Raw genomic sequence first — 21,769 nt, forward strand, 5'->3', positions numbered from 1 at the left:
CTACAAGTATGCTTACACACACATATCTGTAATGTAGAAATGTACATATGTGTATAGAATGACAGGTGATAGATAGATGATAGATGGAGCTTAATGGATGCAAATTCTTAAATCACACTGAGGACACCAATAGATGTATATTTGATGTTTTCCCATGAACACAAAGGCACACATCTTCAAACGAGAAATGTGGCTGTGCTTCTGCCTGTTGGATCATGGGACATTTCCCACCTCATTGTTCACACAGACACCCAAAGGCATGGAGCCCAGGGACAAATCTGGGAACAATCGGTTTACATTTGTGTAAAGAAAACCCAGTACCTTGTAAAGCTGGTTGTTCCGACACAAGGATAGGAGGAAGCAAGAGGATCTGAAATGGCAGAAAGGATGTGATTCATATAAACCCACTAAAATATAAACACAGTGGGATATTTTAAAAGACTGAAGACATGCTTTTAAGATTTAATATAGTTCTAAACAAGGAATGACATGGAATTCTGGCTGGAAAAAATACTCAGTATTACTGTTAAAATTCTTATTTCAATGTTTCTTGTTAAAATCATAGGCAAAATATTCACTGGTTAAAATTTTCAGGGTAAAACAATTTAAGGTTCCGCTTTCATTGGGTTGCTTGCAGTGAATAGTTATAAAATCTGGACAAATGACTAAAAAAATAAACACAACTCTGAAGGACCAGAGAGTGTCCAGTGCAGACGGGACGCTTTTCCCCTCAAGCTGTCCTCACCAGCTTTTCCCCTCAAGCACTGCCCCGACATCATAGGGAGTGTCAGAGCAGGAAGAGGCAGGTTCTTTGGGCTGAGGAAAAAATGAACTAAAACTTGGTTCAAGAAAACTACTCTGACTTTGGCTTCCCCTCAGATGTGGTAAAGACATGATGACAATTTAAAATTGATTCGGTGAGCACTATATGTTTTAAAACTCCAAAGGAATGTATAAGCAATGAGGACGAGATCAGAGGATGAGAGAGAGATGCACAGAGAGAGATGGAGACACAGAGAGACGGAGATAGCGAGATGGACAGAGAGAGACAGAAATAGACACAGAGAGATGGAGACAGAGACACAGAGAGAAACAGAGATGGAGAGACAGAGAGATAGAAAGGGAGAAAGAGATGGAGAGACAAAAAGAGACAGAAATGGAGAGAGAGATGGAGAGACAGAGCCAGAGCCAGGGGGAAGCAAGCTAGAGACCCAGGCAGGAGTTGCAGCCAGCTGTCAGGATCCCCTCTTTCTCTGGGAAGTCAGACGTTTCCTTGTGGCCGCCAGCTGACTGTGCAGGACGGTATTTCTCTCTTGGCCTAGCCAAGCTTATTTTTAAATTAAGAATCATAGATACTTTATATAATTTAATATTTTTAGTTTTATTAAGACGAGCTTTGCGGCCTTATATGTAGTCTCTCCGGAGGAAGGCCCAGGTATACTTGGGGAAAGCATGCATTCTGATACTTGGTGGCATGCTCTGTATCTGTTGGGTTAGTTGGTTTGTAGCACTGGTCAAGCTCTTCTTTCCCTCCGTCATCGGTGTGGTTGCTCTGGCCATTACTGGGGGTGCGGGACCAAGCTCTCTTACTATTATTGTAGAACTAGCCACTCCCCCTTCTATTCTCTCAATATTTGAAATTTAGGAATCCTGATGTTCACTGAACATAGGTTTACAACTTTTAGATATTCTTGGTGAATTGACCCTCTTATCGATAGTCTTCTTTGACTCTTGTAACAATTTTGGACTTAAAGTCTGTTTTGTCCAATGTTACTACAGGCACCAACACTCTTTGGTTGGTTCCTCTGTGCCTGGAGTATCTTTTTACATGCTGTCCACTTTCCATTTAGGTGTGCCCTTAGATCTGAAGTGAATCTCTTTTAGAGAAAAAATATTTGGATCACATATTTTTATCTATTCTTTTAATCTATGCCTTTACAAAAAAGATTTTACTTATTTATTTATTCCTGAGAGACAGGCAGAGACACAGGCAGAGAGAGAAGCAGGCTCCCTCCAGGGAGCCCGATGTGGGACTCAATCCCAGGACCCCGGGATCACGCCCTGAGCCAAAAGCAGACATCCAACCACTGAGCCACCCAGGCGTCCCTAATCTCTGCCTTTTGATTAGGAATTTAATTCATTTACATTTAAAGAAACTACTGATTTGCCATTTGTTTTCTGTGTGTCTTACAGCTTCTCTTTCTCCTCATTTCCTCCCATACTGCCTCCCTTTGGTTTAGTTGGTTTTTTCCTTATTTTTCCTCTTGGCTATAAAAAATATTTTAAAAAATTCCTAAATAATAACTGGAAATGTTAGTTATTTATTAATATATTTTATTAATTTTATTATTTTATAATTAATAAATAAATTATTTTATTAATAATAAAATTAATATATCACACTAATATATATTAGTGTTATATTAGTTCCAGGTGTACAACATAGTGATCCAGCTATTCTTTTTTTTTATTTTTTTAAATTTTTTAATTTATTTATTTATGATAGGCACACAGTGAGAGAGAGAGAGAGGCAGAGACACAGGCAGAGGGAGAAGCAGGCTCCATGCACCGGGAGCCCGACGTGGAACTCGATCCTGGGTCTCCAGGATCGCGCCCTGGGCCAAAGGCAGGCGCCAAACCGCTGAGCCACCCAGGGATCCCGTGATCCAGCTATTCTATACATTATTCAGTGCTCGTCAAGGTAAGGGCCCTCTTAATCCCCAACACCTATTTCACCTGTCCCCCTGCCCACCTCCCCTCTGGGATTCACCAGTTTGTTCTTTTTTTTTTTTTTTTTTGAATGATATCATATCTTTATTTTTTTTCTTTAATTTTTTTTACTGGAGTTCAATTTGCCAACATGTAGCATAACACCCAGTGCTCATCCCACCAAGTGCCCCCCTTCATCCAGTCACCCCAACCCCCTGCCCACCTCCCCTTCCACTACCCCTTGTTCATTTCCCAGAGTTAGGTGTCTTTCATGTTTTGTCACCCTCACTAATATTTTCACTCATTTTCTCTCCTTTCCCTTTATTCCCTTCACTAATTTTTATATTCCCCAAATGAATGAGACTATATAATGTTTGTTCTTTTCCGATTGACTTATTTCACTCAGCATAATACCCTCCAGTTCCATCCATGTCGAAGCAAATGGTGGGTATTTGTTTTTTCTAATGGCTGAGTAATATTCCATTGTATACATAGACCACATCTTCTTTATCCATTCATCTTTCGATGGACGCTGAGGCTCCTTCCACAGTTTGGCTATTGTGGACATTGCTGCTAGAAACATCGGGGTGCAGGTGTCCCGGCATTTCACTGCATCTGTATCTTTGGGGTAAATCCCCAGCAGTGCAATTGCTGGGTCGTAGGGCAGATCTATTTTTAACTCTTTGAGGAACCTCCACACAGTTTTCCAGAGTGGCTGCACCAGTTCACATTCCCACCAACAGTGCAAGAGGGTTCCCTTTTCTCCACATCCTCTCCAACATTTGTTGTTTCCTGTCTTGTTAATTTTCCCCATTCTCACTGGTGTGAGGTAGTATCTCATTGAGGTTTTGATTTATATTTCCCAGATGGCCAGTGATGTGGAGCATTTTCTCATGTACTTGTTGGCCAGTTTGTTCTTTATAGTTAAGAGTCTGTTTCTTGGTTTGTCTCTCTCCCTCTCTCCCTCTTTGCTCATTGGTTTTGTTTCTTCAGTTTCACATATAAGTGAAATCATATGGTATCTGTCTTTCTCTGACTAATTTTGTTTAGCTTTATGCTCTCTAGAGCCACCCATGTTGCTGCAAATAGCAAGATTTCATTCTTTTGTATGACTGAGTAATATTCCATTGTATATATACCACATGTTCTATATCCATTTATCAATCGATAGACACCAGTTGCTTCCATATCTTGGCTATTGTAAATAATGCTGCAATAAACAGAAGTGCATGTGTCTTTTCAAATTAGCGTTTTTGTTTTCTCTGGGTAAGTACTCAGTAATATAATTATTGGATCACATGGTATTTCTACGTTAAACCCTACACACTGTTTTCCAGAGTGGCTGCACCAGTTTGCATTCCCACCAACAGTGCATGAGGGCTCTACTTTCTCTACATCCTCACCAACACTTGTTTCTTGTATTGTTGATTTTCTTGTAGTGATGCATTTTAACTTTCTTCTCAACTCTCCTATGTCTATTCTATAGCTATTTTCTTTTTAACTTCCTTGAGGATTACATATAACATACTAAGTTCTAAAAATCCATTTTTAGGGATCCCTGGGTGGTGCAGCTGTTTAGCGCCTGCCTTTGGCCCAGGGTGCTATCCTGGAGACCCGGGATTGAATCCCACGGGCTCCGGGTACATGGAGCCTACTTCTCCCTCTGCCTATGTCTCTGCCTCTCTCTCTCTCTCTCTCTCTCTCTCTGTGTGTGTGTGTGTGACTATCATAAATAAATAAAAATTAAAAAAAATTTTAAAAATCCATTTTTAATTGGCATCAACTTAACATCAATTGCATACAAAAATTCTACTTTACAGGCACATCCTCTACCCACTTTGTTATTCATGTCAAAAATTACATGTTTACACATTGTATACACATTAATAAAGATTTATGATTTTTTAAATCTTTATTTAGTTGAGAGAGAGAGCATAAGCAAATAGGAGGGGTAGAGGGAAAGGGAAAGGTTTTCAAGCAGACTCCATGCTGAGCAGAGTCTGATATGGGGCTCAGTCTCATGACTGTTAAGATCATGACCTGAGCTGAAATCAAGAGTTGGACACCCAACTGACTGAGCCACCCAAACATCCCTAGATTTATAATTTTTTTTATAAATTAATTTTTATTGGTGTTCAATTTACCAACATACAGAATAACACCCAGTGCTCATCCCGTCAAGTGTCCCCCTCCATGCCCATCACCCATTCACCCCCACCCTCCGCCCTCCTCCCCTTCCACCACCCCTAGTTCATTTCCCAGAGTTAGAATAGATTTATAATTTTTATAACTTTTAATCTACTAAGTCCTCTGGAAAATAAAAAGTGGAATTACAAACCAAAATAATAATAATAATACTCATTTTTATATTTGCCCATGTACTTTCCTTTACTGAAGGTATTTATATCTTCATACAATTTTGAGGTTATTTTTAGTGATCTTTCACTATCTGAAGGACTTCCTTTAGTATTTCTTGTAGGAAGATCTAGTGGTAATGAGTTTCCACAGCTGTTGTTTATCTGGGATGCTTTAATTTTTCTCTAAATTTTGAAGTAAAGTTGTAGATATATAATTTTTAGTTGATGGGTTTTTTTTTTCATCACTTAAACTATATCATCTCACTGCATTCTAGCCTCCAGGAGTTCTCCTGAGAAATTGGCTGATAGTCTTATTGTGGATTCCTTGTACTTAATAAGTCACTTTTTTTCTTGCTGATGTTAAATCAATAATATAATATTTGTGAAGCAGTTACCACAGCGTATGACACATAGAAAGGGTTAAGAAATGGTAGCTGTTTTATTAGCAAAATACTATATTTAATATCGTGAAATAAGGTAATTTATGCCATCATGGAATAATATTGGACATCAGTTAAAATAATGAAGAAATATTATTAATGAAAATAAATTTCCATGATATATAGTTACTTTGTTAAAAAGGACTTTGAACAAGACAAACTATGACATTTTTTAAAGAACATAAACATACGAAAAGGCCAGTACACATAAAATTGTTAACAGTGGTTTTCTTTGGGTTATGGAATTATGTATAAAATTTGTGTTTTCTTCTCTGATATTTCTGTTTTCCATAATTTTAACAATAAGCATATATTAATTTTATAATGAAAAAGTATTTGTATTTACACTTCTTAATTTCGAGTTTTTTCCAGAATAATACATGAGTATGTTTAAAAATCAAACAGTACTGGGAAGCCTGAGTGGCTCAGCAGTTTAGCGCCGCCTTCAGCCCAGGGCCTGATCCTGGAGACCTGGTATCGAGTCCCATGTCGGGCTCCCTGCATGGAGCCTGCCTCTCCCTCTGCCTGTGTCTCTGCCTCTCTCTCTCTCTCTCTCTCTCTCTCTCTGTGTGTGTGTGTCTCTCATGAATAAATAAATAAAATCTTTTTTAAAAATCAAACAGTGCTAAATAACTTATAATAGAAAATAGTAATATGTCCCCAATCCCACCAATAGTCTTCTCCAAAGAAGCAATTTTCAATACTCTCAGTTATTGCTCCTAAAATTTACTTCTGTGTTTCTAAATAATATGCATAGTCCACTAGCTTGACTCATCCATTGCAGAAATTATGTACTGACTTTCTGTTGGGTATTTGAAAATAATTTCTCTTTCTCTAGCCACATCCCCCACCTCTCCTCTCCCCTTTTTTGCAATATGATTATACCGTAATTATTGTTTTTAACAATAATCTCTGCTTACACTATTATGACTGTGTAAATACTGTTTATTATGTTAAAATTTAATCCTAGTCTAGTTAGCATACGGGGTTATGTTAGTTTCAGTGTACGATATAGTGATTCAACAATTCTATGTGTGACTCAGTGCGCATCGTGACAACTGTACTCCTAATCTCCTTCACCTACGTCTCCCATTCCTCCTGCCCACCTTCTCTGTGGTAACCACCAGTTTGTTCTCTATAGTTAAGGGTCTGTTTCTTGGTTGCCAGGAATTCTGTCTGGAGGAAATTCAGTCAGATCTCCCCTTCCATAGGAGGAGTCAGAAGGAGTCAGTTTATATTTCTGTGACTTATTTTTTGAAGTGCATTCTTTCTTTAAAAAAAAAAAGATTTTATTTATCCATTTGAGATAGAGGAGCATGAGCAGAGGGAGGGCCAGAGGGAGAGGGAGAAGCAGACACCCAAAGAAATGTAGTACAGAAAAACACAAATGTATTAATACGATTATTTGTGTCACAGAATTTTTTAAGTGTGGTAAAATATGCATAATATAAAACTTACCATTTTAATTGCTTAAGTGTACAGTTTAAATGACATTAAGTACATTCACACTGTTTTTGCAAACATTACCACTGTCCAACTCCAGAACTTTTTCTTCACCCCAAACAGAATAACTCCCCATCCTTTCCTACCTTAAGTTCCTGGAATCTTTGCTCTAGGAACCTTCTGTCTCTAAGAATGAGGATGATGTCAGCTATGAGTTTTTAATATATGACATTTAATGTGCTCACGTACTTTCCCTCTATCCCTAGACACACACATCCCCCTCCTCCCTCCCCTCTTTTGTCAAAATTAATTGACCATATAGTTGAGGATTCATTCTGGGTTTTCTATTCTGTTTCATTGATCTGCATGTCTATCTAGTACCAGTAGATACTACAGCTGGATAATAGAACTTGACATCTGGGATGATGATACCTCTAGCTTTCTTTTTCTATTTCAAGATTGCTTTGGCTATTCAGGGTCTTTTATGGTTCCATACAAATGTAAGGAATGTTATTCCTAGAATAACATGTGTTATTTGTTCTATTTCTGTGAAAAATGCTGGTGGTGTTTTGGTAGGGATTGCATTAAATGTGTAGATTGTCTTAGGCAGTATAGACATTTTAACAATATTTGTTCTTCCAGTCCATGAGCATGGAATGTTATTCCATTTCTTGTGTCATCTTGAATTTTGTTCACCAGTGTTTTATAGTTTTCAGAGTACACATCTTTCACCACTTTGGTTAAGTTTTTTCCTAGGTGGGTTTCTTTGGGTGCAATTATAAATGGGAATGTTTTCTTAATTTCTCTCCAAATGCTTCATTATTAGTGCATGGAAATGCAACAGATTTCTGTACATTGATTTTATATCCTGTGATTTTATTGAATTCATTTATCAGTTCGAATTTTTTTGTGGAGTATTTAGGGTTCTCTATATACAGTATCATGTCATCTGCAAATAGTGAAAGTTTTCCTTCTTTCTTGCCAGTTTAGATGCTTTGTATTTCTTTTTGTTGTTTGATTGCTATAGCTATTGACTTCTAGTACCATGTTGAACAAAATGGTGAGAGTAGACATCTTTGTCTCATTCTTAACTTCAGTAGAAAAGCTCTCAGTTTTTCCTCATTGAGTGTGATGTTAGCTGTGGGTTTTTCATATATGGCCTTTATTAACCTTGAGGTGTATTCCCTCTAGATCTATTTTGCTGAGGGTTTTTATCACGAATGGATATTGTACTTTGTCAAATGCTTTTTCTGCATCTTTTGAAATGATCATACAGTTTTAGACTTTCTATTGTTTGATGTGATGTATCCCAGTCATTGATTTATACCCCCAAATCTCAACCCAAATGCATGCGCACACACACCCACACACCCACACACACACTGCTTCTCTTGCACTGTTTGCTTACCAGCATTTTTTTGTGACATTGCTGTGGAGTTTCGGCCTCTCCACCCACATCATCCATTCTTCCTATTTTTATTTTTTAAAAGATTTTATTTATTTATTCATGAGACACACAGAGAGAGAGAGAGAGAGAGAGGGAGAGGCAGAGACACATGCAGAGGGAGAAGCAGACTTCCTGCAAGGAGCCCAATGTGGGACTCAATCCCGGATCCAGAATCATGCCCTCAGCCAAAGGCAGACACCCAATCGCTCAGCCACCCACGTGTCGTCCCTCGTCCGTTCTTCCTTGTGTGCTTCTACATGATTAATTTGCTAGAGCCCATAGCATCTCTACCATATTGTTTAAGTTCTCAGTCTGAGAATTCCAAAATCTTTGTCCTATACAAACCTGCTTCTGATGCTTGCTCTCTCTTCAAACTGTTCACCTTGCCTTTTAGTGTGCTTTTTTCTTAGTATGTTGTAAGGCAGGTAGGGATTAGGGATCAGGAACTGAGGCAAATAGACTTTAAGGTGAGATTTAAAAAATAAAATAAAATAAGGTGAGGTTTACATTTTCCTGGTGAGGAGTCACTGCCTTTACTACCTAACTTCCCTCAAGGATGTTTGCCCCACATGCAGCCAGAGCAGGAGAACCTCAGCAGGCCTTGCCCCCATGGGCGCTGGCAGCCTCTGCTACTGAGGCCTCCCTTAGTCCTCACCAGGGCTGAACCCTGCTGATGGGTCTGACATTTTCCACAGTGACCGGCAGGTCCTCTTGGACAGGGAGTTGTATTTGCAAACCCACATTCTGGGGAGCACCTGGGGAAGTGTCTTGGTGGCTCTTCCTCCCAGGGGCCCTATTTTGAGTGCTCTCTCTGAGGCTGCAAATTGTACATGCTGTTTCCAGGAGATTCTGCAATAATGTGCATTCACAGTCCTCCTAAACACTCCACTGGAACCCACTGCTGCCATCAAAGTAAACTTTGTGACACAGATGAGTCCCTGGGTGTGCAAAGTTAGTGGTAAACACTAAGTGACACGGTCTAGGCCGGCCCTGTGCTGCTGTGGCCACATTCTAGTGACCATGGCATTTCCGCAGGTACCCCCTGGATGTGGCTTATGAGTGGCAGGGCTCACTCTCTGGGGCGTCGTGGCAGCATCCAGCACGGTCTTTTCCCTGGAGTGGGGGAAAGCCTGCCCCCATTCCTGGCTCCTCATACCACAAAGGGAAGGAGCATGTTCTTGACCCCTGTCTCCCAAACATTGGGTCTCTGACCCCTGGACCAGTCCACTTAGGCTGACCCAGAGGGCATGGAGCAGGGCAGGACCTGACCTCTGACCTCTCCTTGACCCTGATGTACCACTCTGGAGAAGGCGACTGCAGAGTCCCCTAAGTCTCTCAGGTCCCCCCATGGGAGAGACCGTGGGTGAGGTCAGCAACCCCTCCCAGTGACATCACCTTCCCCTCTCAGGGTTGTACTGCCTGACTGTCCAAATGCAACTGCTTTATCCTTGAAGGGGATCAGAGATGGGTGGAGGAAATGACAATATTCCAAATACCAAGTCAGCCCTGAAAAGAGAGAAGTGGAGATGAAACCAGTGGTCCTTAATGAAGAGAGTCTGTTGTCTGAAAGACCAAGTTCAAAACACCTTGTACAAGAGAGAATTCCAGAAGTTCTGGAATGGCAGCTCCAACCGCTCCTCAGAGGAGGATCACTCTGAGGGGTTGGGAGGGCTGTGTATCCTGAGGGGAGGAAGGGGTGTGGGTGTGTCCTGAGGGGAGATAGTGCGGGGATGGGTGCGTCCTGAGGGGAGGAAGGGGGGTATGCTGGGGACTCCCCCATCCTCTGTCCCACTCAAACCAAAGGCCTGAGGGCTTGCATGGCTGAAGTTCTGCTCAGCACTGGTGGCTTCACGGCTTATAAAAATCAAACGTAGAGGAAGTGGCGCGGAGCAGTGTCATTTGCTCCTGGAACCTGGGCTTGTGGGGAGCCCGACTCAGTGTCCCCTGCTGTAAAGCTAACAGGCAGGTGGTGGGTGCGGTCCCTGAGGCCTGAGGATCCGCCGACGCCCCGGGTGCTTCCAGGGCCCCGTCCCCCCCCCGTCCCCCCCCCCCCCCCCCCCGTGATGTGCTGGCCTCCCCCGAGGCTGGGAGGGGCGGCGGCAAGTCCGGGGGGCGGGACTCCTCTCTGACTGAACGAGCAGAAGCCTGAGGACAACTCGGGTGCGGGCCCCTTCCTTCTTCCCAGCTCAGCTTCTAAATGCTTTCAAAATACCCTCGGAAGTCATTTTCAGAGTTTGCCAAATACTTCTGGAGAGAAAAGCCCTCAGAACCGAGGAGGTTTTGGTCAGGGCCCTGAGGGGCGCCAGAGACCGGGCTCCCAGCGTTGGGGATGGGCGGCCCTCCTGGTCGCTCGGTGGTGGGGGACCAGGGCTTGACCTGGTGGCACAATCAGGGAGTGGAGCCTCGGAATTCCCCATGTGGGGTGAGGGGTGTCTCTGTGCCAGGCAAGGGCACCCTCGAACGTCTCTTGTGGCAGCTTGGCGCGTCCAGGCCTGGCTGCCTTCCACCAAGAACCCGAGAGCCAATTTGCTGGCCTAACAGGCCCAGGCCAGCCCCCCTATGGCCCCCCTGTGGCCCCTCGATGGCCCCCCGATAGCCCCCCTGCAGCCCACCTACGCCCCCCCCCCACAGCTCACCTACAGCACCCCCTGCAGCCCACCCACCTGCCAGAAAAACTTCTTGGTTTGTTTGGGGGAAATGTTGGAATGTCCGCAGAGGGGACAGTGCAGTGTGATGACGGGCCCACATTTTACCACCTTCTGCGGGCAGACCTGCGTTCCTCCAAACTCATACACTCACATGCCCACTCCCAGATTCCAGAATGTGACTTATTTGGGGCTGGGGCCTCCCCGAGGTGATTCAGGGTAACATGAAGTCATCTATGTGCCCCTAATCTAGTGTGACTGGAGTCCTTCCAAGCAGAGGAGGCAAGGGACTCAGACACAGAGGGATGACCAGGTGAGGACACAGGGACCTGATGGCCACCTGCACACCCAGGGGAGTGGCCTCAGGTGAAACCAGCCCGTTCACATCTGGATCTTAGGCTTCTAGACTCCAGAGCCATGAGAATACCCAGCCATGTTTTCCTGCCGGGTGTTTGCAAAGCAAATCACACACTTGATGGTGTTTTCCGGGCACATGGCGGTTTTTGCAGGTTCCAGGATTGTGGGGGGTGGGCTGGTTGTGGCTTTGCCGGCTCCATCATCCATGACATGCATGTTAAAAGAACAGAGGTGGTTTTCACATCCAGGTACGTGGGTGACACGAGTGCTGTGAGCGGGCTCAGGGCTCAGCTGCAGAAGCACCCATCCAGCCCCCTGCAGGGCGGGATGGGGGGGCCCACCAGGGGCCCCATGTGTCGAGCTGCATGGCTCAGCCTCAGGGAGATGGATGCCATCGCAAGGCTCATGGGCTGATGCTTCCTGCTGCCGCAGAGCAGGGTCAGGTGTCGGGCCGTCTGCAGGTGGCAGTCCCAGGTCGCGGCTCCCGAACAGGGCACCGGCGGCCACAGCTGTAATCACGTCTGTGCCGACTTGTGCTCTCATTTCTGTCAGGCGAAGCCCAGGAGTGGACTCCCTCCTGCACGGCCACCCGCCGCCTGTAGGTCCCTCCTCCTCTCCCTCAGGGGGCTCCGTGTTCTTCCTTTAAGCCATTGCATCTGTGTGCGGTGCTGGCTCCCCAGGGTTTAATCTGTATTTCCTTCATGAGGATTGATTGAGAAATGCTTCATGTGCTTGTTTGCTATTTGCATTTTTTCTTTGATGAAGTTTCAATGTGAATCCTTTGCTCATTAAAAAAAATATTATTTATTCATGAGACACACAGAGAGAGAGAGGCAGAGACATAGGCAGAGGGAGAAGCAGGCTCCATACGGGGAGCCCAATGTGGGACTCGATCCCCGGACTCTGGGACCACACCCTGAGCCGAATGCTCAGGACCGTCGCTCAGCCGCTGAGCCACCCAGGCGTCCCAATCCTTTGCTCATCTAAAAATAATTGGTTTATGTTCTAATTGTTGCATTTTTACAATTCTTTGTGTCTGGATACAAGTTCTTTATTGGATGTCAGTGTGTGGCTTGTCTTTTACCACTGTCTTTGAAGAAAAGTGTTTAACTTTGGTGAATTCCAATTCATCAGTTTTTTTTTAAAATGTGCAGGATTTAATACATCTTTGCCTGCCTCAAGTCATAAAGATTTTTTTCTCATTTCTTTTTTAAAAAGATTTTATTTATTTGATATACAGAGAGAGAGAGAGAGAGAGAGAGAGAGAGAGAGAACACACGAGCAGAGGCAGAGGGAGAAGCAGACTCCCTTCTGAGCAGGGAGTGGGATGTGGGACTCAATCCCAGGACCTGAGGATCATGACCTGAGCCAGAGGCAGACACTGCACTGACTGAGCCCCCCAGGTGTCCCTCTCATTTCTTTTAAAGTCTGACACTTTCAGGTTTTATATTTGTGATTGTTGGTCCATTTTGACTTGATTTTTATATTTGGTCAAGTATGGATCAAAGTGTTATTTTTTTACACATGGATATCCAACCAATCCAGTGCTATTTATTGAAAAATTTATCTTTCCTTCACTGAATTGCCCTTGTGATTCATGTCATATATGTGTAGGTCTGTTTCTGAATCCCTTACTTTGCTCCGTTGATTTACTAACCTTTCTTGATCTCATTACTGTTGCAGCTTCATGATGCTTTAAAATCCGGTAGTTACTCCTCCAACTTTGCTCTACTTCAAAGTTGCTTTAGCTGACCTAGGTCTTTTGCTTTCCTATGTGAATTTTAGAACCAGCTTGCTAATGTCTATATAGAAGCCTGCTGGGAGTTTGGTTGGGATTACATGAATCTGTAGATCAATTTGGAAAGAATTAACATTTTAACAACACTGAGTCTTCCAACCATGAACTCAGCTTGTCTCTCATTTGTAAGAGTTTTGTTTGTTTATTTCTCTCAAGTTAATGTTAGGTATCTTTTGTTTGATTTATCCCTAAATATTTCATAGTTTTTGGTGTTATTATAACTGCTAATGTAATATTAATTTTTGAAAGTTGAACTATCCATGAATTACTGGGACCGAGGTGCCTGGGTGGCTCAGTGGTTGAGCGTCTATCTTTGGCTCAGGGCGTGACCCCGAGGTCCCGGGATCGAGCCCCACATTGAGCTCCCCACTGGGAGCCAGTTTCTCTCTCTGCCTGTGTCTCTCTCTCTCTGTGTGTCTCTCATGAATAAATAAATAAAATCTTTTTAAAAATTTACTGGGACAAATCCTACTTAGTCTTAAAGTATTATCCTTTTCATATAGTGCTGCATTCAGTTTGCTAATATTTTCTTTAGATTTTTTTCTATCTTTTTTTTTCTATCTTTGATCATGAAGGATATTGGCTCTAAGTTTTGTGCAATTTTAATATGTTTGTCATAGAATGAGAGCAGGAGAATTATTAGAAAGAATTTGTCTAGAATTTGGATTATTTTTCTCTGAAATATCTAGAGGAATTTCATCCGTGACACCATCTGTGCCTGGAGTTGTTGTTGATTGTTTTTTTGTTTTATGGGAAGGTTTTTAACCACAACCACAGATAGAATCATCTATTTCATAGATATAGGGCTATTCAGGTTATCTATTTCTTTTTAAGTAAGCTTTGGTGATATGTGTCTTTCAAGTAATTTGTCCATTTCATCTAAGTTGTCAAATTTATTGGCATAAAGATATATATAATAATCCTTTACAAGCTTTTAATATCTATAACTAGTCTTGATGGCACCTCCCATTTGTGATACTGGTAATGTGTCTTTTTTTTTCCTAATCTAGTAGTTTTTCAGTTTTAGAGTTTCTCACATACCAGGCTTTGGTTACATTGACAATCTTTATTGTTTTCCTGTTTTCTATTTTATTGATTTTTATTATTTTATGCTTACTTTGGATTTAATTTCTTCTTTTGCTAGTTACTGAAGGTAGAAGACGAGTTGCTTGATCTTCCTTTCTTTCCCAATACAGGTTTAGTGCTATCCATTTCCTCCTAAGTCCTGCATTAGCAGCATCTCACCAATTTTGGTATGTTGCGTTTTCATTTTCCTCAAGTAAAATTTTTTTTCCTGACTCTACCTCTGATTCCTTCTTCAATCCATGGGTTATTTAAAAGTATGTAATCTCATTTCCAAATATATGGGTATTTTCAGAGATCTGTTCTTGATTTCTAATTTAATTCAATTCTGGTCAGAGAACAGCATTCATATCACTTGAATACTTTAGAATTTATTGTTGGGATGCCTGGGTGGCTCAGTGGTTGAGTGTCTGCCTTTGGCTTGGGGTGTGATCCCAGAGTCCCAGGATCAAGTCCTGCATCAGAATCCCTGCATGGAGCCTGCTTCTCCCTCTGCCTGTGTCTCTGCCTCTCTCTCTCTCTCTCTGTGTCTCTCATGAATGAATGAATGAATGAATGAATGAATGAATGAATAAAAGAATTTATTGTCACTTATTTTTATAGCATAGCATATGGCCTGTCATGATAACATGGATTGTATACACGTTAAAAAAAATGTGTGTTTTGCTGTGGGTGAAGTGTTTTAGAAATGTCAGTCAGGCCAAGCTGGATAAGAAGGGTGTTCATGTTTTCTGTGTTCTTACTGGTTATTATGGTCACTCCATGGGAACAGGAGGCACATCCACCCAAAATTTGGTTCAGATGTTGAGGCTGATGATGCGTATGTGCATGTGCACACACATCATCAGCCTCAACACACACACACACACACACACCACCCATTTGGAGAGAATGAAAGGTTTGTTACTCAAATAGTAAGGCTTTCATGTCCAGAATGGATTGAGGGAGCATGAATGGGAGACTGGATTAGGACTTTTTTTTTAAATTCTAGTATAGTTAACATACAGTGTTATTATTTTCAGGGGTGCAGTATAGTGATTCAACAATTCAATACATTATATGGGGCTCATAATGATAAGAATACTCTTTATTGCCCTTTCCTATTTCACCCATCCCTCCATCCCACCTCCACTGTGGTTATCATCAGTTTCTTCTTCATAGTTAAGAGTCTGTTTTTTGGTTTGTCTCTTTTTTTCCCCTTTGTTTTTTTTTTTAAATACCATTGAGTGAAATCATATTGTATCTGTCTTTCTCTGACTTATTTCACTTAGCATTATACCCTCTAGATCCATCCATGTTGTTGCAAAAGGCAAGATTTCACTCTTTTTTAGGCTAATATTCCATTGTGTATATATGTAGACCACATCTTCATTATCCATTTATCTACTCTTGGACACTTGGGCTGCTTCCATGATTTGTCTACTGTAAATGACGCTGCAGAAAACACAGAGGTTCATACATGTTTTTAATTAGTGTTTTCGGGGATCCCTGGGTGGCTCGGTGGTTTAGCACCTGCCTTTGGCCCAGGGCGTGATCCTGGAGCCCCAGGATCAAGTTCCACATCGGGCTCCTGGCATGGAGCCTGCTTCTCCCTGTGCCTGTGTCTCTGTCTCTCTCTCTTTCTCTCTCTCATGAATAAATAAATAAAATCTTTAAAAAAAATAATTAGTGTTTTCATATTCTCTGGGTAAATACCCAGTAGTGGAATTACTGGATCATAAGGTAATTCTACTTGCAGTTTTTGAGGAAGCTCCATCCTGTTTTCCAGAGTGGCTGCACCTGTTTGCATCCCCACCAACAGACAGTGCATGAGAGCTCTACTTTCTCCATATCCTCATCAACATTTGTTTCTTGTGTTTTTGATCTTAGCCATTCAGACAAGTGTGAAGTTGTATCTCATTGTGGTTTTGATTTGCATTTCCCTGATGATCAGTGATGTTGAGCATCTTTTCACATATCTGTTGGCCATCTAGATGTCTTCGAAGAAATGTCTGCTCATCCCTTCTGCTGATTTTTAATTGGGTTATTTACTTTTGGGTGTTGAGTTTTATAAGTTCTTTATATATTTTGGATACCCTTTATTGGATAAGTCATTTGCAGACATTTTCTCCCATTCTGAAGGTTGCCTTTTAGTTTTGTTGACTGTTTCCTTTACTGTCAGTAAGCTTTCTATTTTGGTGTAGTCCCAATCATTTATTTTTGCTTTGGTTTCCCCTACCTCAGGAGGCATACCTAGAAAAATGTTGCTATGGCCAATGTCAGAGACATTGCTACCTTTGTTCTCTTCTAGGATTTTTTATGGTTTCAGGTCTCACAGTTAGGCCTTTCATCCATGTTGAGTTACTTTTGTGCAAATTGTGAGAAAGTGGTCCAGTTTCATTCTTTTGCATGTAACTGTCCAACACCATTGCCTCTAGTTTTTACAACACCATTTGTTGAGAAGACTGTCTTTATCCAATTGCATATTCTTGCCTTCATTGTTGAAGATTAATTGATCATATAATTGTGGGTTTATTTCTGGGTTTCTCTTCTGTACCACTGATCAATGTATCCATGTCTATGCCAGTACCATGCTGCTTTGATGACTATAGTTTTGTAGTACAACTTAAAGTTTGGAATTGTGATACTGCCAGTTTCATTCTTTTTCAAGATTGCTTCGGATATTTGGGATCTTCTGTGGTTCCATAATAATTTTAGGATTGTTTGTTCTAGTTCCATGAAAAATGCTGTTGGTGTTTTGATACGGATTGCATTAAATCTGTAGATTGCTTAGGGGTGGTATGGACATTTTAACAATATTTGTTCTTTCAATCCATGAGCATGGAACATCTTTCCATTTGTGTCACCTTCAGTTTCTTTTACCCTTGTTTCATAGTTCTCAGAGTACAGGTCTTTCACTTCCTTGGTTTAGTTTATTCCTAGGTGTTTCATTCTTTTTTGGTGCAATTGCAAATGGGGCTGTTTTCTTATTTTCTTATTATACTACTTCACTATTATTGTGTAGAAATGCAGCAGATTTCTGTAGATTGATTTTGTATGCTGGGACTTGACTTCATTGGTTTATCAGCTCTAGTGGGCATGTGTGTGTGTAATCTTTAGGGTTTTCTGTATGTAGTTTCTTGTCATCTTCTTCCTTACCAATTTGGATTCCATTATTTCTTTTTCTTCTCTACTTCCAGTACTATGTTGCATAAAAGTGGTGAGAGTGGGTCTCCTTGTCTTGTTCCTGATATTAGGGACGAGCTCTCAGCTTTTCCCCATTAAATATGATGTTTGCTGTGGGTTTTTCATATGTGGCCTTTATGATCTCAACGTATGTTAGCCCTAACCCCACTTTGTCGAGTTTTTTTCATGAATGGATGTTGGATTTTGTCAAATGGCTTTTCTCCATCTATTGAAATGATCATATGGTTTTTATGCATTCTCTTGTTGATGTGATGCATCGCGTTGATTGATTTCCATTTCCTGAACCACCCTTGCAACCCAGGAATAAATCCCACTTGATTGTGGTGAATAATTGTTTTTCTAATGTGTCCTTGGATTTGCTGTGCTAGTATTTGTTGAGGATCTTTGCACCTGTGTTATTAAGAGATATCGGCCTATAGTTCTCTAGCTTTGTGGTGTCATTATCTGGCTTTGGGATCAGGGTAATGCTGGCCTCATGGAATGAATTTGGAAGTTCCCCTTCCTCTTCTATTTTTTGGAATAGTTTGAGAAGAATAGGGATTAACTCTTCTTTCAATGTTTGTAACATTCACCTGTGAAGCCACCTGGTCCTGGACTTTGGCTTGTTGGGAGTTTTTTGATTAGTGATACAGTTTCATTGTTGGTGATCAGTCTGTCCAGATTTTTTATTTCTTCCTGATTCAGTTTGGGGAGGTTGTTTATGTTTCTAGGAATGTATCCATTTCTTCTAGGTCGTCCAGTGTGTTGGCATGTAATCTTTCATAGTACTCACTTACAATCCTTTGTGTTTCCCTGGTGTTGGTTGTTCCTCCTCTTTCAATTCTGGTTTTGAGTTTCTCTCTCTCTCTCCTCTCTCTCTGTCTGTCTCTCTCTCTCAGTTGGGCTAGAGGTTTATCAATTGGTTGATCTTTTCAAGGAACAAGTTCCTGGTTTTATTGATCAGTTCTGTTGTTTTTTTTTTTTTTTTTTTTTTTTTTTAGTTTTCATTTATATCTGCTCCCATCTTTATTATTTCCTTCCTTCTAGTGGTTTGGGTTTTGTTTGTTCCTCTTTTTCTAGCTCTTTTAGGTGTAAAGTTAGGTCATTTGAGGTTTTTCTTGCTTCTTGCAGGAGGCCTGTATTGCTCTCAACTTCCCTCTTAGAACACTTTTGCCGCATCCCAATGATCTTGGATCCTTGTGTTTTTATTTTCATTTGTCTCCATGTACTTTTGGGTTTCCTCTTTGATATCTTGGTTGACCCATTCATTGTTTAGTAGCATGTTATTTTGTCTCTACACCTTTGTGTTCTTTCCAGATTTTCTACTTCTGGTTGGTTCCTACTTTCACACCATTGTGGTTGGAAAGCTGCATGGCGTGACTGGAGTCTTTTTGAATTTGTTGAGACGTGTTGTGTGGCCTAATATGTGATCTCTTCTGGAGAATGCTCCGTGTGTCTTGAAAAGAATGTGTGTGCTGCTGTCTGGGGATGGAGTGTCCGAATCTGTCTGTCACATCCATCTGGTCCAGTGTATCGTTCAAAGCCACTGATTCCCTATGACTTTCTGTTTCGATGATCTGTCCATTGAGGTCAGTGGGGTGTTACAGTCCAGCCAGACCAGATGTGTGCTTCTAGCCCAGTGCTGGGGCCGCAGCTGGACTGCTGTGTGTGGATCGTGTCCCCTGTCCCGGGGAAGGCATCACTTTGTGGTGAGGTTGGCCTGTCACTGCTGCTTGCATACTGCTGGGCTGGTGGCGCTGCTTTAGAGGGGTTCTGCTGAGCATGTAGCGGGGGTGACAGGTCCACAGGAGGGTGCAGGGAGATTGTAAGAATTCCTGAAGTCAGCCCCTCTTATTTTCTAAGCCAGTGTCATGGCCGTTCATCTTCCTCATGCAGGTCACCCGTGCCTGAGGTGTCTGGTGTAGGATCTGGTTCCTTCCCCTCCTCCGGCATCCCTCCATCCTGTAGATAGTTCTGCAGGTCCATTTGGCTCCCAAGATGTCTCTGCCCTCCCTCCCCCTTCACTGTGGCCTCTTCTCTGCATTTAGCTGTGGAGAGTCCTGCTAGTCTTCGGGTCATTTTCTGGGTTATCTACACTCATGTGGATTAATCTAGGTGTATCTTGGGGTGAGGTGAACCCGGGATCCTCCTACTGTGCCATCTTCCTCGGAAGTCTGCCTTGGGATTTTGGTGGTGGTTAGAGGGGAGGGGAGGGACGAGGGCTTCCACCCCTGGTGTGAATTTCCCGTGCTGCCAAGGGAGGGAGCACCTGAGCTTCTCATCTGGGTCCGGATGTGCCCCGAAGGGGAAGAGGGAGAGTGGGGCTTACAGGTTGTCAGCAGTCATACACCAAAATGAGGTCAGATTTTATTACGATGAGTTTCTATCAGTTGAGAGACATTGAAATGTCAGACTGTGATTGTGGATTTGTTATTTCTCCCTGTACTTGTATTTTCCTCATGTATTTGGAAACTGTTATCAAGAGCACAAACGTTTTGAATTGTGTTTTCTTGATGAGTTACCCCTTTTTATTATGAAATGATCATCTTTGCCCTCATAATAAGCTTGGCTCTGAAATTTGCATTGTTGGATATTAACAGTCGCTCCATTGATTGATGTTAGGATGGTAGGTCTTGGTCAATCCTTTCACTTTAATTATGCGCCTTTATAGTTAAATAGGTTTATTGTGTGCAACATGTAGTTGGTTTTTCATCCAATTTGATGATTTCTATTTATGAAAGTGATCAGACTGTTTACATAGCATAACAAAATGTCTATAGATATGGTGTTAGGCCTATCATCCGGCAATCTGATTTTTATTTATCTCACTTGTTCTTTGTTCCCCCTTCCTCTCTTCCATGGTTCCGTGGAAGTTTAGTACATTTGAGTTCTAAACTAGGAGCTTTGTGGCTCTCAGTGCTGTTGCACCGACTAGCCCTGCACAGCTGGCCTTGTGTTCACCACTGGCCGCTGGCCTCCAGTCCACGATGCTGATACTTCAGGGTTGGGGAGCGATGCTCAGTGTCATCTCCCAGGAGCTCTTGTGGGGCCCAGCAAAGGGAGCAGTGGGTGATTCCTTTTGGTTTCTGCCAGAAATAGATCTTGACCTCCACCCTTCGGCCAGTGTGTGTGTGTGTGTGTGTGTGTGGGCGCATGCGCGCGCACGCACGTGCGCATACGTACTTGGTATTTATTTAGTTTAATTTTAAAATATATGTGCACAAGTGGAGACAAATACAGTTTCCATTGTACAAATGGACTGTGTATCAAAACAATTCCATAAGCCATGCATTGGATACCGAATGTTTGTGTTTCCAACATGACATGTTGATGGCCTAACTCCCAGCTGGCTGCACTGGGGAGGGGGCCCTTACGGAAGTAATTAAGGTCCAATGCAGCCTTCTGGGTGTAGCCCTCATCTGACACGATGAATGCCCACGTCAGAAGGAGCGAGCAGGGGGATCCCTGGGTGGTGCAGTGGTTTGGCGCCAGTCTTTGGCCCAGGGCGCGATCCTGGAGAACCGGGATCGAGTCCCACGTCGGGCTCCCGGTGCATGGGGCCTGCTTCTCCCTCTGCCTGTGTCTCTGCCTCTCTCTCTCTCTCTGTGTGTGACTATCATAAATTTAAAAAAAAAAAAAAAAAGGAGCAAGCAGCGCTCACACTGTTTCCACACACACAGAGAAGCCACACAAGCTCAGAGTGAGAGGGCCTCCTGTGCACACCCAGAAAAGAGGCCTCCGGGGAAAGCAGCCCGCTCGCACCTGATCTTAGCCCGCAGCCTCCAGCACTGGGGAGAGGCACGTTTGTTGTGTAAACCGCCCCATCTGGTATTCTGGGATGGCAGCCTAAGACGCTGTTTCCCAAAGAAACATAGTAAATCAGGGCTGGGCTCCCAGGCTGGAGCACAGAATTATTTATGACCTAGACATGTAATGCTAGAATAGCATAGCCGAGCGTGCTCGGAACCCTGGGGGATGCTTTCTTTTGTTTTACTGGGTTTTCCCAGGTCATAGGGAACCAACCAGCCCCTTAATAAGATGTACATTTCAGAACTTAAGCTATTCAACCTGGAGCAGAGGCACAGAGCAGAGGCACATGGACCATGGCAGGCGATGCAGGAGAGCAGGCTGGGGATGCTCTCTAGGGTAGAATGAGAATGGGGAGCAGAGGGCAGCTCCACGGCTAGCCCTGAGAGAAGGGCCTTGGTGAACCTGGACGATAGTGCCATCCCTGACCTGGGAGAGCCGGGCTGGGCCAGCCACCTTGTGAGGGCACCAGGGTGGGAAGGTGCGGACAGGAGTGGGGCAGGTGTGGGGCAGGTGTG

This window comes from Nyctereutes procyonoides, unplaced genomic scaffold (assembly GCF_905146905.1).
Source record: "Nyctereutes procyonoides isolate TBG_1078 unplaced genomic scaffold, NYPRO_anot_genome, whole genome shotgun sequence".
Lineage (NCBI taxonomy): Eukaryota > Metazoa > Chordata > Mammalia > Carnivora > Canidae > Nyctereutes > Nyctereutes procyonoides.